This window comes from Phaseolus vulgaris, chromosome 3 (assembly GCF_051622355.1).
Source record: "Phaseolus vulgaris cultivar YP4 chromosome 3, ASM5162235v1, whole genome shotgun sequence".
NCBI classification, from domain to species: domain Eukaryota; kingdom Viridiplantae; phylum Streptophyta; class Magnoliopsida; order Fabales; family Fabaceae; genus Phaseolus; species Phaseolus vulgaris.
The window spans coordinates 3,889,552-3,904,643 of record NC_143500.1 but is presented as its reverse complement, the minus strand read 5'-3'; the positions used below and the strand labels follow the sequence as shown (position 1 = coordinate 3,904,643).

At 25.3% G+C, this 15,092-nt stretch overlaps 3 long non-coding RNA genes across 3 annotated transcripts; all 3 read left to right on the top strand.

Moving 5' to 3' along the window:
• The first annotated feature begins 822 nt into the window (after positions 1–822).
• On the top strand, positions 823–2,175 carry LOC137805745 (uncharacterized). Its single transcript, XR_011080230.2, has 3 exons — positions 823–976; positions 1,128–1,202; positions 2,005–2,175. It is a non-coding gene; the product is annotated as an uncharacterized LOC137805745 (long non-coding RNA).
• A 3,127-nt stretch (positions 2,176–5,302) lies between these two features.
• On the top strand, positions 5,303–6,348 carry LOC137805744 (uncharacterized). The gene is made up of 3 exons (XR_011080229.1): positions 5,303–5,441; positions 5,872–6,038; positions 6,140–6,348. It is a non-coding gene; the product is annotated as an uncharacterized LOC137805744 (long non-coding RNA).
• A 2,433-nt stretch (positions 6,349–8,781) lies between these two features.
• Positions 8,782–9,809, top strand: LOC137805743 (uncharacterized). The gene is made up of 3 exons (XR_011080228.2): positions 8,782–8,921; positions 9,349–9,515; positions 9,629–9,809. It is a non-coding gene; the product is annotated as an uncharacterized LOC137805743 (long non-coding RNA).
• Positions 9,810–15,092: the final 5,283 nt, after the last annotated feature.

Sequence of the window (15,092 nt, the reverse complement as noted above, 5' to 3'; positions counted from 1 at the left end):
TTTGCTTAGGACTTGTGTGTTAGATCATTTGGGCAGTTGGGATGAAATTCTACCATTGGTAGAGTTCACTTACAATAACAGTTACCAAGCTAGCATAGGAATGGCTCCTTTCGAGGCATTGTACGGAAGAAAGTGTAGGACACCTCTGTGCTGGTTTCAGAATGGTGAGAGTGTGTTAATTGGACCAGAATTAATACAACAAACCAATGAGAAAGTCAAAATGATTCAGGAAAGATTGAAAACATCTCTCAGCAGGCAAAAATCTTATGCAGATCAAAGAAGAAGACCTTTAGAATTCTCTGCGGGTGAGCATGTCTTTTTGAGAGTTACACCGTTCACTGGTGTAGGAAGAGCACTCAAATCCAAGAAATTGACTCCTAAGTTCATAGGACCTTATCAAATTCTCAGGAGAATAGGCCCTGTGGCTTATGAAATTGCTTTGCCTCCTCCTTTAGCTAACATTCACAATATTTTCCATGTATCCCAGCTACGAAAATATGTGCCTGATCCTAGCCACATTCTAGAGTCTGATTCCATCCAGATGAAAGAAAATCTGTCATTTGAAGTGAAGCCAATCAGAATTATAGATTCACAAGTGAAACGACTTCGTGGAAGAAGTATTCCCAGGGTGAAAGTATTGTGGGATCTCATATCTGGAGACTCCACTTGGGAACTTGAAGAGGTGATACGAGCATCATACCCTAATCTCTTTCTTGGTAAGTTCATTTTCGAGGACGAAAATTTTTGTAGTTGGAGATAATGTAACAGCGTAAACAAAAAAAAAAAGATAAAGAAGAAAAAGCCAAACCCCTGCCTCCACACACACGAAACCTCTTTCTCTTTCTCTCTCCATCTCTCCCTTCTACCTTCTCTCTAAATTTCTCACTCTATACCTCATCTATTTTAGAATCTAATCATACCACGCTGTAGCAGAAGAGTTAAGGAACATTTCTACCCGATCAGATTTTCAAACAGAGTAAGTTCATTTTTACTCTAAATATCCTTTGTTCTCTGTTTTTCCTTAGGATTTAGTCATCAATCTTGGTGGGATCAGTTGAGAAGTTTAATCCTCTCAACTTATTCTACTATATACTGAAATTTTGTTCTGTTTGGATAATTTGCATTAGACCCGTAAATCTTGAAGCTTATCCGAACGGTGGGGAATAAAATTCTAAAAGTTGCTTGGAAAGCAAGCAATTGAGGTAAGGGAAGCTAAATTTAATTTTTAATAGCACCCTAGGATAGAAGATCTGAATGTGGAAGGGACGTGGTCCCAATATTCAATTTCTCTTGCAGGGATGTTGTTTGTTTATATATTATTTAAATTTGTAAAAATATTAGATTTTGATGGTTTAATATTTAAGGTGTTGTTTTCTTATGTTAATTACGCTTTTGAATGTTGTGGATCTTGTTTGGAATGATATTGTATGATGAATAATCTGGAATTGAATTCATACATTTGGGATAATGTATGGACTGATATTCGTTGTGTATTAAGTATTGATGTCAGGATAATGTATGGACTGATGTTTGTTGTGTATTAAGTATTGATGCCTATGTGGTAACAGAGATCTCCGAGCTTAACTGATGATCTAAGTCACATAGACTAAGATATCAGGTGGTGAGAAGCTGATGGGGGAGTTTATGCACACCGTGACATATGAGATGCACGGCTTGGGTTGTATTGAACTTACCCTGATCCTTTCTGTTGGATTCGCTGGTAATCTTTGGATCAGGTGTTAGTCTCTGGTAGGACTTACTTAATACGGGTCTTCCGGAAGACGTTGTTTGTTGAATATTCTGGATGTGTAGATCCATGTGAGATCTATGTGATTGTTTATTGTTGAGATTTGAAGAAAATTGAATAATTTGATAAATTGATCATGTAATTTGGTTTTCTCTTTGGATTTAAGTGTGTATATTATAAAATTCTATTTTTAGTCGCTTACCCTTGCTTTTCTTGCTGTGTTTGAACTGCGATGAATGTACTATGTACACGAGCAGATGACCATACAGGTGCAGGAGAACCTTAGAGGTTACAGAGTTTTATTTTGAGCTGTGGATATGTAAATATTTGTATTTCTATAAATCTTAATCATGTACTAGGAATATTTTGAAAAACTGTAAGCTTGTATAGAATTATGTAGAACCGGTATTGTAATAGTTATATGTAAATTATGGGGTGTTACAGTAATCATTTTGAATATAAATCTTATTAGATAACCTTTCATTAATATTTAAATTAAATATTTAATAAAAATTAATATATGAATAATTTTACCAAATATATGCTCCTAAAAAATGTTGCTTTATCTTTCCATTGTATTGTTAATGTTAGCTTATGGTTTTGTTCTTTATCTAATCTTAGATGCAATTTTTTTTATTATCAACACCCAATATTGTTTGAGTGTTTAAATTTTTGTTATTAATAAAAAAATATAAATGAAAAACAATAGAGTATACTATCAAAAAGTTAAAAAATTATTTAGTGTTGAATAAGAAAAAAAAAGCAAAATAAACAATAATACAAAATTATTTTGTTTTATTTTTAAGTAAAAAATCCTTTGTTGTTACTTTTTGCACACCCACACCCATTTTATCAACCCCCCTCCCTTTCCTTACATTTTCCTTTTTACCCTCGCAGCCCATTCCACTATTTACGTTTCGCACCTCTGTTTTTATTTCCCGCAGCGTCGTAGCCCATTCCAGTTTTGCGTTTCGCACCCGAGCTTTACTGACACACCTCCTCACTCATTTCCAACCCTAATTTCAAACTCTGGCTTACCCTCTCCCACAGTACGCCTCTGCACACGCCACCTTCAAGGGACATGGAGGAGAAGGACCCACCGCGCAACACAGGACCGCCACCGTGCACCTCCGTCGCGCAGCTCGCCTCTGTCCGCCGCACGAGCGCCCCCAACCACCGTACCAAAGCCACTCAAACCGTCCCAGAACCCCGCGCTAGTCACCTCCAGCCACCTTCAGCCCTTTACATGGTCACTGCACTAAGGCAGTTTCTATATAAAAACTGTAATATTTTTTTTCATTTCAAATCGTGAAATTCAAAAAAATTTGATCGACGCTACCAGTAAAATTTTAGATTGACATGTTCGGTAACTTTCTGGATTGGTGTTTCTGATAACTTCTTAGAATAGTGCTTCCAGTAGTACATGAAAGACAATGTTAAAATATATGCATTTTGGATCTGTCAATCCTTAAGTCAAAATATACATTACGGATTCATCTGGAAAGCAACCTGATTCACTTTCAGATTGATGAATCCGTAGCACACTCCCAGATCCAATTTCAAATAAAATGTGAATGTCAGTTTTGGGATTTATAAAATGTTGGGGGTGCAGGAAGAAAAATGTAGGGGTGCAGGAAACTGCCCTGCACCAACTCCAAAGAGTTCCGCTAGGGCCTGGCCCCCATCTTGTTGGCCCAAAAAAATTTCTGTTATTAGACTGTTTCTTCCAGTACTTCCATATCTTTTTTGTCATCCCATACTAAAATAGGAAAATATCCTTTTATCTTTTTCGTGTCACTCGCATACATAATTCAGAAAATATTTTTGGATCTAAAAGATTTATAAAATCCAGAAACTAATCTCGTATCCAGAAAAGCTTTTGGATTATATAATCCAGAAACTAATCACACATTTAAAAAAAAAATGGATTACGTAATCGAAAAGCTAATATCAAATTAAAAAAAGATTTTTAGATGATGTAATCCAGAAAATAATATCATAAAAAAACTTCCAAATTATATAATCTGAAAGCTAATTACAAAAGGTTTCCAAATTACTCAAAACTAATTACAAATATAAAAAAATACTTGTGAATTATGTAATTCGAAATATTAAAAATATATATTTTAGGAATATAAAAATTTATGGGGTTACACAAAAACTTATGAAGATATAAGAAGAAACAGTCCTACTATTAATATTTTCACCCCAACGCTCCTACTATTTGCAGCATATTTTTAATATAAAAAAGATAATTATGTAAGAATAAAATTCTTGGATTGATTTTGAACATCAAGAGTGAAATTAAGTTAATTAATTAGACATAACTTGATATTAATTTACAATATCATTGGATTTACCATAAAACTTTTAAAATCCGAATAATTACAATTTGAACACACTCAAGTTGACGCTAAAAATGTTATATTTTTATTTAATTTTTATATTAATATATTATATTTAACTCTAAAAAATAAACTTCTTTATCATTGTTTATTCCCTTTAATTTAATTTAAATTTGAATATTTAATTTCTCCTTTTTATAAGTTCATTATTTTGAGTTAATTATTTTAAGTTATTATATATAATACTTTAATAATATAAAATAATATAAGTTGACTATTTTAAAATATTAACTTATATTAATTTTATATTATTAAATTATTACATAATTAATTTTATAAAATTTTTAAAATAATTTAAATGTAATCATTTTTTAATTATATATAATAAAAATTTATTTTCTAAAACTTCAGTCATTTTTTAATTATATAGTAAAAAAATATCATATCAAAAAATGTCAGAAAATCAATGCATAATCAAATGTGTTTTTAAATATTTAAAAAAAATTAATAACACAATTTCTAAACACTTCTTTAAAGTGAACATGAAGTTACTCTACATGAAGAAATACAAGTAACAAAAAAAGAAATTTAGGAGAGTGGGAAAATGGCATTGATTACAAATTTAATATTTAATAACATAATATTAAACTATATTAAATAATACAGTAGTTCAAATTAAATGTAGGGGAAAAAATGGAGTGTTTATGACATTTGTATTCTATATATTGTATATAAAATTATAAATTGAATATTTGACTTTTATAAAATTTCCTTGCTAGAGTACGTTAACTTAATATAACATTAAATATTATGAATTTTAATTAAGATTATGATCATAAAAATTAAAAAAGAATTTATTTTAAAACAACTATTAAAATTAATTTTAAAGATAAAAATAATTAATTATTATATTGTAAACTATTTTGTAAACTAAAAAATTATTGATATCTGTATTAATGTCTATTATTAATAACAAATTATAAATTAATTTTTAAATTGATATCTATATTACTCACCAAATTTTACCTACCAACTTCTTTATATTTTAATTAGTATAAAATATTATTGAATTTTTACTATATTTGTATTATATATATTATATATGTAGTATAATAATATTTAAAAAAAAGTAAATTAAGATTTTATTTTATAATATTAATATCATCTTTTCCTCTTGTATAAATAGGACAAAGTTTGAGTCTAAGAAGCACACAATTATCATTCATACAAAGTTCTCAGCTTTGAATTTTATCATCATATATTGAGATTGTAGGTTGGAGAAGATATGTCGAAGAAGAATTTAGTATTGGCAGTTGTGTTTGTAATTCTTGCCATGGAAGTTTGTGTTGGTATATTCATTTATCCCTTCATCAATGAAAGTTAACTTTTGTTGCATTATTACAGATTTTGATTGATATTTATGGCTTTTGGGTGTTTGATTTATTTTTCTCGTTCGAAAAAATTCTATTCAGTTGTTGGAGAATGGTATAGGGTGATATTTATTCTGTCTTATTGTGAGAACGTGACTTCTTTGGAGGGATAACGTAATTGTATTCTGATATGATCTCATCATGCCTTATATCAATCTTGTCATGTCTATATCACTTTTGTTGATGTTTTATAGAGTATGATGAATCTTCACTTAGTTGGGTGCTAAGAAGTTTGGTATGAGTTTTTTTTGTATAAGAGTTGGAACATTCGTGAAGTGTCTCATTTATTTTATTTATTTATTATTGATAAAAAAAACGTTTTAGAAACACGAAATTGTATGTTTTGTAGGGAATTCATTTTCGATGGAAGAAAACACAGAGGGAAGTGATATAGTTGTGGTTGCATGTCAAACAAAGCAAGACTGTCTTAAAAACATTCGTGCTCTTCCTTGTGGAGCATCAGTTGTTAAGTGTTCTGATGGTTACTGTGTTTGTAATCATTAGATCAAAACAAAGGTATTTTCATTTTCATTATTTATTAATTACTCACTTATCTCTTCCTCATTAAACCCTTTATTTTTTATTTTCATTAACTTTCAAATTATTTAATTTTGCAGGTAATTTGTCTTGAAGGGAATCTATAAGCTTATAAGAGGAGTGAATGATTCTACTTATTTAAACTTTTTAATAAATGTATTTTATGGTTCTATGCTTCAAGCTCTGTCATAGAATAATAATATTCCGAAACAATGAACAAATACATTGTTCATGTTGAAATATATAAAAGTGATTAATACAACATAAGTATCTCTATTTCCCTTTTTAATATGAACATTTTTGCTATTCAGTAATCAAATAAAGGAATAATTATATATAATTTTTTAATTAAAGATTATCAAATAAAATAAAGTAAAATTAGCATTGAACTTTTTTAATGAAAATTGTAAGTATTAATTAGTAATTTGGTAAGATATTGAAGTTGTAATAGTACTTTGAGTTAGGTAAATAAAAATAAATATATCATGTGATAAATAATGGATATAGCTTTTGTATACTAATTATATGGAAGTCATTAAAGACTTGGAAACAACTTTGACTAAAATTAATATGCATGATAATGAAGACATACTTATCAGACATACTAAAACTAATCACACATTTGAAAAAAGATTTTTGGATTACGTAATCCAAAAGCCAATATCAAATCTAGAAAATCTGAAATCTACAAAAGACTTCTAAGTTATGTAATGCAGAAGATAATCTCATGTATAGAAAAGACTTATGGATTATGTAATCTAGAAAGTAATCTCAAAAGACTTCCAAATTACATAATCCAGAAACTAATTACAAATATAAAAAAAATACTTGTGGATTATGTAATCCAGAATATTAAAAAAAAAGATATTTTTTTAATACAAAAATTTATGGGGTGACACAAAAACGTATGGAGGTGTAGGAAGAAACAGTCATACTATTAATATTTTCACCCCGCTCCTACCATTTGCACCATATTTTTAATATTTGCATCGCTTTTTACAAAAGAGGATAATTATGTAAGAACTAATTGATGTTTCTTGGATTGATAATGATGTTTTGAACATCAATAAGAGTGAAATTAAGTTAATGGGATGAAATGTTATATACCAAATAAGTAGAATTAGTTAGAAATAACTTGATATTAATTTACAATACCATTGGCATTTACCATAAAACTTTTGAAATCCGAATAATTACAATTTGAACACACTCGAAATGACGCCAAAATTTTTATATTTTTGTTTAATTTTTATATTTGATGGGAAAAAACGCACGCGAAAAGCAATACACAACCACCAATCAACCGCAGAAAAATAAACGACACAAGATTTAACGTGGTTCGATCGCCAACTGCAACCTACATCCATTTCTTTCCTGTTGCGTACCAATTACAAGTACAATTATCTCTTTAAATATAGATAAATAGAGATAATAAAGGGACATAATGATTAAACCCACTCACTAAAACATGGTGTCTGCTCAACCCAACCCAATTGGTCATGACTTCATACCCAACAATCTCCACTTGAAGTCACGGAATAATGTTCACCTACGCTTCAACTGTTTCAGCCCAACCCAATTGGTTTTGACTTCATACCCAACAATATTAATATAATATATTTAAGTGTAAAAAATAAACTTCTTTATCATTGTTTATTCCTTTTAATGTAATTTAAATTTGAATATCTAATTTCTCCTTTATATAAGTTAATTATGTTCACTTAACTATTTTAAGTTAATTATTTTAAGTTATTATATATAATACTTTAATAATTTAAAATAATATAAGTTGACTATTTTAAAATATTAACTTATATTATTAAAGTATTACATCATTAATTTTATTAAAAATTTAAAATAATTTTAATGTATTCATTTTTTTAATTATATATAATAAAAAGTTATTTTCTAAAAATTCACTATTTTTTAATTATAAAGTAAAAAATTATTATATCATAAAATCTCTAGCATAATCAAATGTGTTATTAAATATTTTAAAAAATTTCAATAACACAATTTCTAAATAATTATTTAAAGTAAACATGAACTTACTTTTTTGAAAATATGATTTGAGAGAAATAATCTCTAATTAATATAGGATGTGATTATGAGGTAGATAAAACATGAAGAAATAACAAGAAAAAGAAATTTAGGAGAGTGGAAAAAGGGCATTGATTACAAATTTAATATTTAATAACATAATATTAAACTATATTAAATAATACAGTAGTTCTAATTAAATGTAGGGAAAAAATTGGAGTGTTTATGACATTTGTATTCTATATATTGTATATAAAATTATAAATTGAAGATTTGAGTTTTATAAAATTTCCTTGTTAGAGTACGTTAACTTAATATAACAATAAATATTATGAATTTTAATTAAGATTATGGTCATAAAAACTAAAAAAGAATTTATTTTAAAACAACTTTTAAAATTAATTTTAAAAATAAAAATAATTAATTATTATATTAATTAATTTAAATACTATTTTGTAAACTAAAAAATTATTGATATCTACGTTAATGTGTATTATTAATAAAACATTATTGAATTTTTACTGTATTTGTATTATATATATTATATATAAAACTAAAAGTTTAAAAGTCTTAAAAATGTGTAGTGTAATAATATTTTTAAAAAAAAGTAAATTAAGATTTTATAATATTAAAATCATCTTTTCCTCTTGTATAAATAGAACAAAGTTTGAGTCTAAGAAGCACACAATTATCATTCATACAAAGTTCTCAATTTTGAATTTTATCATCATATATTGAGATTGTAGGTTGGAGAAGCTATGTCGAAGAAGAGTTTAGTATTGGCAGTTGTGTTTGTAATTCTTGCCATGGAAGTTTGTGTTGGTATATTGATTTATCCCTTCATCAATGAAACTTAATTTTTGTTGCATTGTTGCAGATTTTTTTTATATTTATGGCTTTTGGGTGTTTGATTTATTTTTCTCCCTCGCAAAAAATTATATTCAGTTGTTGGAGAATGGTATATGGTGGTATTTGTTCTGTCTTATTGTGAGAACGTGTCTTCTTTGGAGGGATGACGTAATTGTATTCTGATATGATCTGATCATGCCTTATATCAGTCTTGTCATGTATATATCACTTTTGTTGATGTTTTGTAGAGTATGATGAATCTTCACTTACTTGGGTGTTAAGAAGTTTGATATGTGTTTTTTTATATAAGAGTTGGAACATCCGTGAAGTGTCTCATTTATTTTATTTATTTATTATTGATAAAAAATGTTTTATAAACACGAAATTGTATGTTTTGTAGGGCATTCATTTTCGATGGAAGAAAACACAGAGGGAAGTGATATAGTTGTGGTTGCATGTCAAACAAAGCAAGACTGTCTTAAGAACATTCGTGCTCTTCCTTGTGGAGCATCAGTTGTTAAGTGTTCTGATGGTTACTGCGTTTGTAATCATTAGATCAAAACAAAGGTATTTTCATTTTCATTATTTATTAATTACTCACTTATCTCTTCCCCATTAAACCCTTTATTTTTTATTTTATTTTTTATTTTCATTAACTTTCAAATTATTTAATTTTGCAGGTAATTTGTCTTGAAGGGATTCTATAAGCTTATAAGAGGAGTGAATGATTCTACTTATTTAAACTTTTTAAATAAATGTATTTTATGGTTCTATGCTTCAAGCTTTGTCATAGAATAATAATATTCTGAAACAATGAACAAGTATATTGTTCATGTTGAAATATATAAAAGTGATTAATACAACATAAGTATCTCTATTTCCCTTTTTAATATGAACATTTTTACTATTCAGTAATCAAATAAAGGAAATAATTATATATTAATTTTTTTAATTAAAGATTATGAAATAAAATAAAGTAAAATTAGCATTGAACTTTTTTAATGAAAATTGTAAGTATTAATTAGTAATTTGGTAAGATATTGAAGTTGTAATAGTACTTTGAGTTAGGTAAATAAAAATAAATATATCACGTGATAAATAATGAATATAGCTTTTGTATACGAAGTCATTAAAGACTTAGAAACAACTTTGACTAAAATTAATATGCATGATAATGAAGACATACTTATACATACTAAAACTAATCACGCATTTGAAAAGAGATTTTTGGATTACGTAATCCAAAAGCCAATATCAAATCTAGAATATTTGAAATCTAGAAAAGACTTCCAAATTATGTAATGTAGAAGATAATCCCATGTATAGAAAAGACTTCTGGATTATGTAATCTGGAAGCTAATCTCAAAAGACTTCCAAATTACATAATCCGGAAGCTAATTACAAATATAGAAAAATACTTGTGGATTATGTAATCCAGAATATTAAAAAACGATATAATTGGAATACAAAAATTTATGGGGTGACACCAAAACGTATGGAGGTGTAGGAAGAATCAGTCCTACTATTAATATTTTCACCCCACTTCTACCATTTGCACCATATTTTTAATATCTGCATTGCTTTTTACAAAAGAGGATAATTATGTAAGAACTAATTGATGTTTCTTGGATTGATAATTATGTTTTGAACATCAATAAGAGTGAAATTAAGTTAATGGGATGAAATGTTATATACCAAATAAGTAGAATTAGTTAGAAATAACTTGATATTAATTTACAATGCCATTGAGATTTACCATAAAACTTTTGAAATCTGAATAATTACGATTTGAACACACTCGAGTTGATGCTAAAAATGTTATATTTTTTGTTTAATTTTTATATTAATATATTATATTTAAGTGTAAAAAATAAACTTCTTTATCATTGTTTATTCTTTTTAATTTAATTTAAATTTGAATATCTAATTTCTCCTTTATATAAGTTAATTATTTTAAGTTATTATATATAATACTTTAATAATATAAATAATATAAGTTGTCTATTTAAAAATATTAACTTATATTATTTTATATTATTAAAGTATTACATCATTAATTTTATTAAAAATTTAAAATAATTTTAATGTATTCATTTTTTTAATTATATATAATAAGAAGTTATTTTCTAAAAATTCAGTAATTTTTTAATTATATAATAAAAAATTATTATATCTTAAAATCAGAAAATCAATGTCTATAGCATAATCAAATGTGTTTTTAAATATTTTAAAAAATTTCAATAACACAATTTCTAAACAATTATTTAAAGTAAAGATGAACTTACTCTGTTTAAAAAATATGATTTGAGAGAAATAATCTCTAATATAGGATGTGATTATGAGGTAGATAAAATACGATAAAATACAAGTAACAAAAATAAGAGATTTAGGAAAGTGGGAAAAAAGCATTGATTACAAATTTAATATTTAATAACATAATATTAAACTATATCAAATAACACAGTTGTTCTAATTAAATGTAGGGAAAAAATTGAAGTGTTTATGACATTTGTATTCTATATATTGTATATAAAATTATAAATTGAAGATTTAAGTTTTATAAAATTTCCTTGCTAAAGTACGTTAACTTAATATAACATTAAATATTATGAATTTTAATTAAGATTATGGTCATAAAAATTAGAAAAGAATTTATTTTAAAACAACTATTAAAATTAATTTTAAAGATAAAAATAATTAATTATTATATTGATTAATTTAAATAATATTTTATAAACTAAAAAATTATTGATATCTACAGTAATGTCTATTATTAATAAAAAATTATAAATTAATTTTTAAATTGATATTTATATTACTTACCAAGTTTTACATACCAACTTCTTTATATTCTAAATCAGTGTTAAACATTATTGAATTTTTACTATATTTGTATTATATATTATATATAAAAGTAAAAGTTTAAAAGTCTTAAAAATGTGTAATGTAATATTTTCATGTGATGGCAGATGATTGTTATTAATTGAGGTGTCAGCCTAGCTGAGATGTCTAGTTCCATAGTGATGCCTAGCATGAAAACTTTTTATATATAAAAAGAATGTGTAGTGTAATAATATTTATAAATAAATAAATTAAGATTTTATTTTATAATATTTTATAATATAATTATAATATTAAAATAATCTTTTCCTCTTGTATAAATAGGACAAAGTTTGAGCCTAAGAAGCACAAAATTATCATACATACAAAGTTCTCAGCTTTGAATTGTATCATCATATATTGAGATTGCAGGTTGGAGAAGATATGTCGAAGAAGAGTTTACTATTGGCAGTTGTGTTTGTAATTCTTGCCATGGAAGTTTGTGTTGGTATATTCATTTATCCCTTTTTTTTCATTATTGCAGGTTTTGTTTGATATTTATCGCTTTTGGGTGTTTGATTTGTTTTTGCTCGCTTGCAAAAATTCTATTTAATTGTTGGAGAATGATGTAGGGTGATATTTATTCTGTCTTATTTTGTAAGAACGTGTCTTGGAGGGATGATGTAATTGTATTATGATCTGATCTGATCATGTCTTATATCAGTCTCGTCATGTCTATATCACTCTTGTTGATGTTTTGTAGAGTATGTTGAATCTTCAGTTAGTTGGGTGTTAAGAAGTTTGGTCTGAGTTTTTTTTATAAGAGTTGGGACACCGATGAAGTGTCTCTTTTATTTTATTTATTTATTGTTGATAAAAAAACAGAATAAAAACATAAAATTTGATGTTTTAGGGAATTCATTTTCGATGGAAGAAAACACAGAGGGAAGTGATATAGTTGTGGTTGCATGTCAAACAAAGCAAGACTGTCTTAAGAACATTCGTGCTCTTCCTTGTGGAGCATCAGTTGTTAAGTGTTTTGATGGTTACTGCGTTTGTAATCATTAGATCAAAACGAAGGTATTTTCATTTTTATTATTTATTAATTACTCACTTATCTCTTCCTCATTAAACCTTTTATTTTATTAATTTTTATTTATTTTCATTAACATTCAAATTATTCAATTTTGCAGGAATTTGTCTTGAAGGGAACCTATAAGCTTATAAGAAGAGTGAATAATTCTACTTATTTAAACTTTTTAAATAAATGTATTTTATGATTCTATGCTTCGAGCTCTGTCATGGAATAATAATATTCTAAACAATGAATATATATTGTTCATGTTGAAATATATAAAAGTTTATAATACAACAAAAGTTTGTTTTTATTTTCTTTTTTGATGGGAACATTTTTAGTTTTCAGTAATCAAATAAAGGAATAATTATGTAGATTTTTTTAATTAAATATTATCAAATAAAATAAAGTAAAATTAACATTGATCCTTTTTAATGAAAATTGTAAGTATTAATTAGTAATTTCGTAAGATATTGAAGTTGTAAAAGTACTTTGAGTCAGGTAAATAAAAATAAAGATATCATGTGATAAATAATTTTTGTATAGATCAATTAAAAGTGTATGAATCAAATAAAGAAATAAAATAAATGAATAATTATGTAGAATTTTTAAACATAGAAACCAAATTGATAACACGTGTTATTTTGTAAGTTCGAAATAGTTACGGTTATGTGAACAATGTATTTATTCTTCTTTCTTCTCTTTTATTCCATATAAGATAATTATGATATTCAAAATGTTCTAATTTTAAAATATGTTTATGGATAAAATATGAATATGAAATAGGTAGATGTAAGGAATTTTTTTATTATATATCATTTAAATAAATTATAACTTGATATTAGCTTTTAATTTAAAAATTATTATTTTTAAATATTTTTTTTCTTCAACCTCCATGGAGTGTTAGGATAACACGTAATTATTAAGTAAACTCTCTTTTCTTTTAGAAAATAAATTAAGTAATTTCCAGTTATAATATTTGAAGGTCATTTCTAAAGAAGAAGTTTCTATACCAATTAAAGTAATTTTTTACTAATGATATTATATTATTATAAATTATAGATTATTATTTTAACAACTATTATATATATATATATTAATGATTGTAGTATATATTTATTCATGTTATATTTTTTTATCTATTATTTAAATAGACACTATAAAAAAATCATTAAATAAAAATTAATTTTAGAGATAAAAATTAATTATCATTATATTAATTAAATTATATACTCTTTTTAAGATAAAAAATTATTGATATATAAATTAATTTTTATTATTAATAAATAGTTTTTAAATTATATCTAATTAATTAATAAAGTTTAAAAATCATTTATTAATAAAATTAATTTAGATATTAATAATATTTTAATATCTAAAATAGTATTAATGTAATAATTAATTAACAAAGTTAAAAAAGTGAGAATTACGGAACTCATGATACTGCATGAGAAAGAATTAAAGTTAGTTAATGTAATCTAATAATATGCAATGTAAAACTTAGTTAATGTAATCTAATAATATGTTATAAGTAACAATTAAATAATAAAAACACATCTATTCTCATTAACTCATGAGAGTTGATAGGAATGACAAGGTGGTTGGTACACATATTTTTGGATTAGTCGCATAATTTTTTTAATTAATAAAAAATAAAATTTTAAATATAAATTTTGAATAAATTTATTTATTGTTATTTAGATAAATTAGGTAAATTATTTACATTATTATTCTTACGACACATGCATAATAAGATATGAGTAAAAATATTATTACCATATTTTAATTTTTAATAAAACTTAAATTTTAATTGTATTAATAAATCGACTAATAAAATATTTCATAAAATATATACACTTTTTTAAAGTTAATATATGGAAACACATGATTATTTTTTAATTTAAAAAAGAATATATATATATATATATATATTTATATAATATTATATTTAATTTTTATTATAAACAAGATTAAGTTCTAACTAGTGCATTGAAACCTAAAAAATCTATACATTTTGGAATGCAAAAAAATTTCATTAAATATTAAAAAATTATTATCGAATTTTGTGAAGGTGTTATGAATTAGGATTGAAGGAAGTTTCTTCCTTTACCTACATGTCTTTCATCTTGCATCTTATATTTGAAAAAATACTCAAATTACTTTTGAAATTTTTCATTGAACGTTTTTTCTATAATTTTGGAATGTGGAATCCAGAGACTTTCCGAGTTATAGAATTTGGAAGTTAAAAT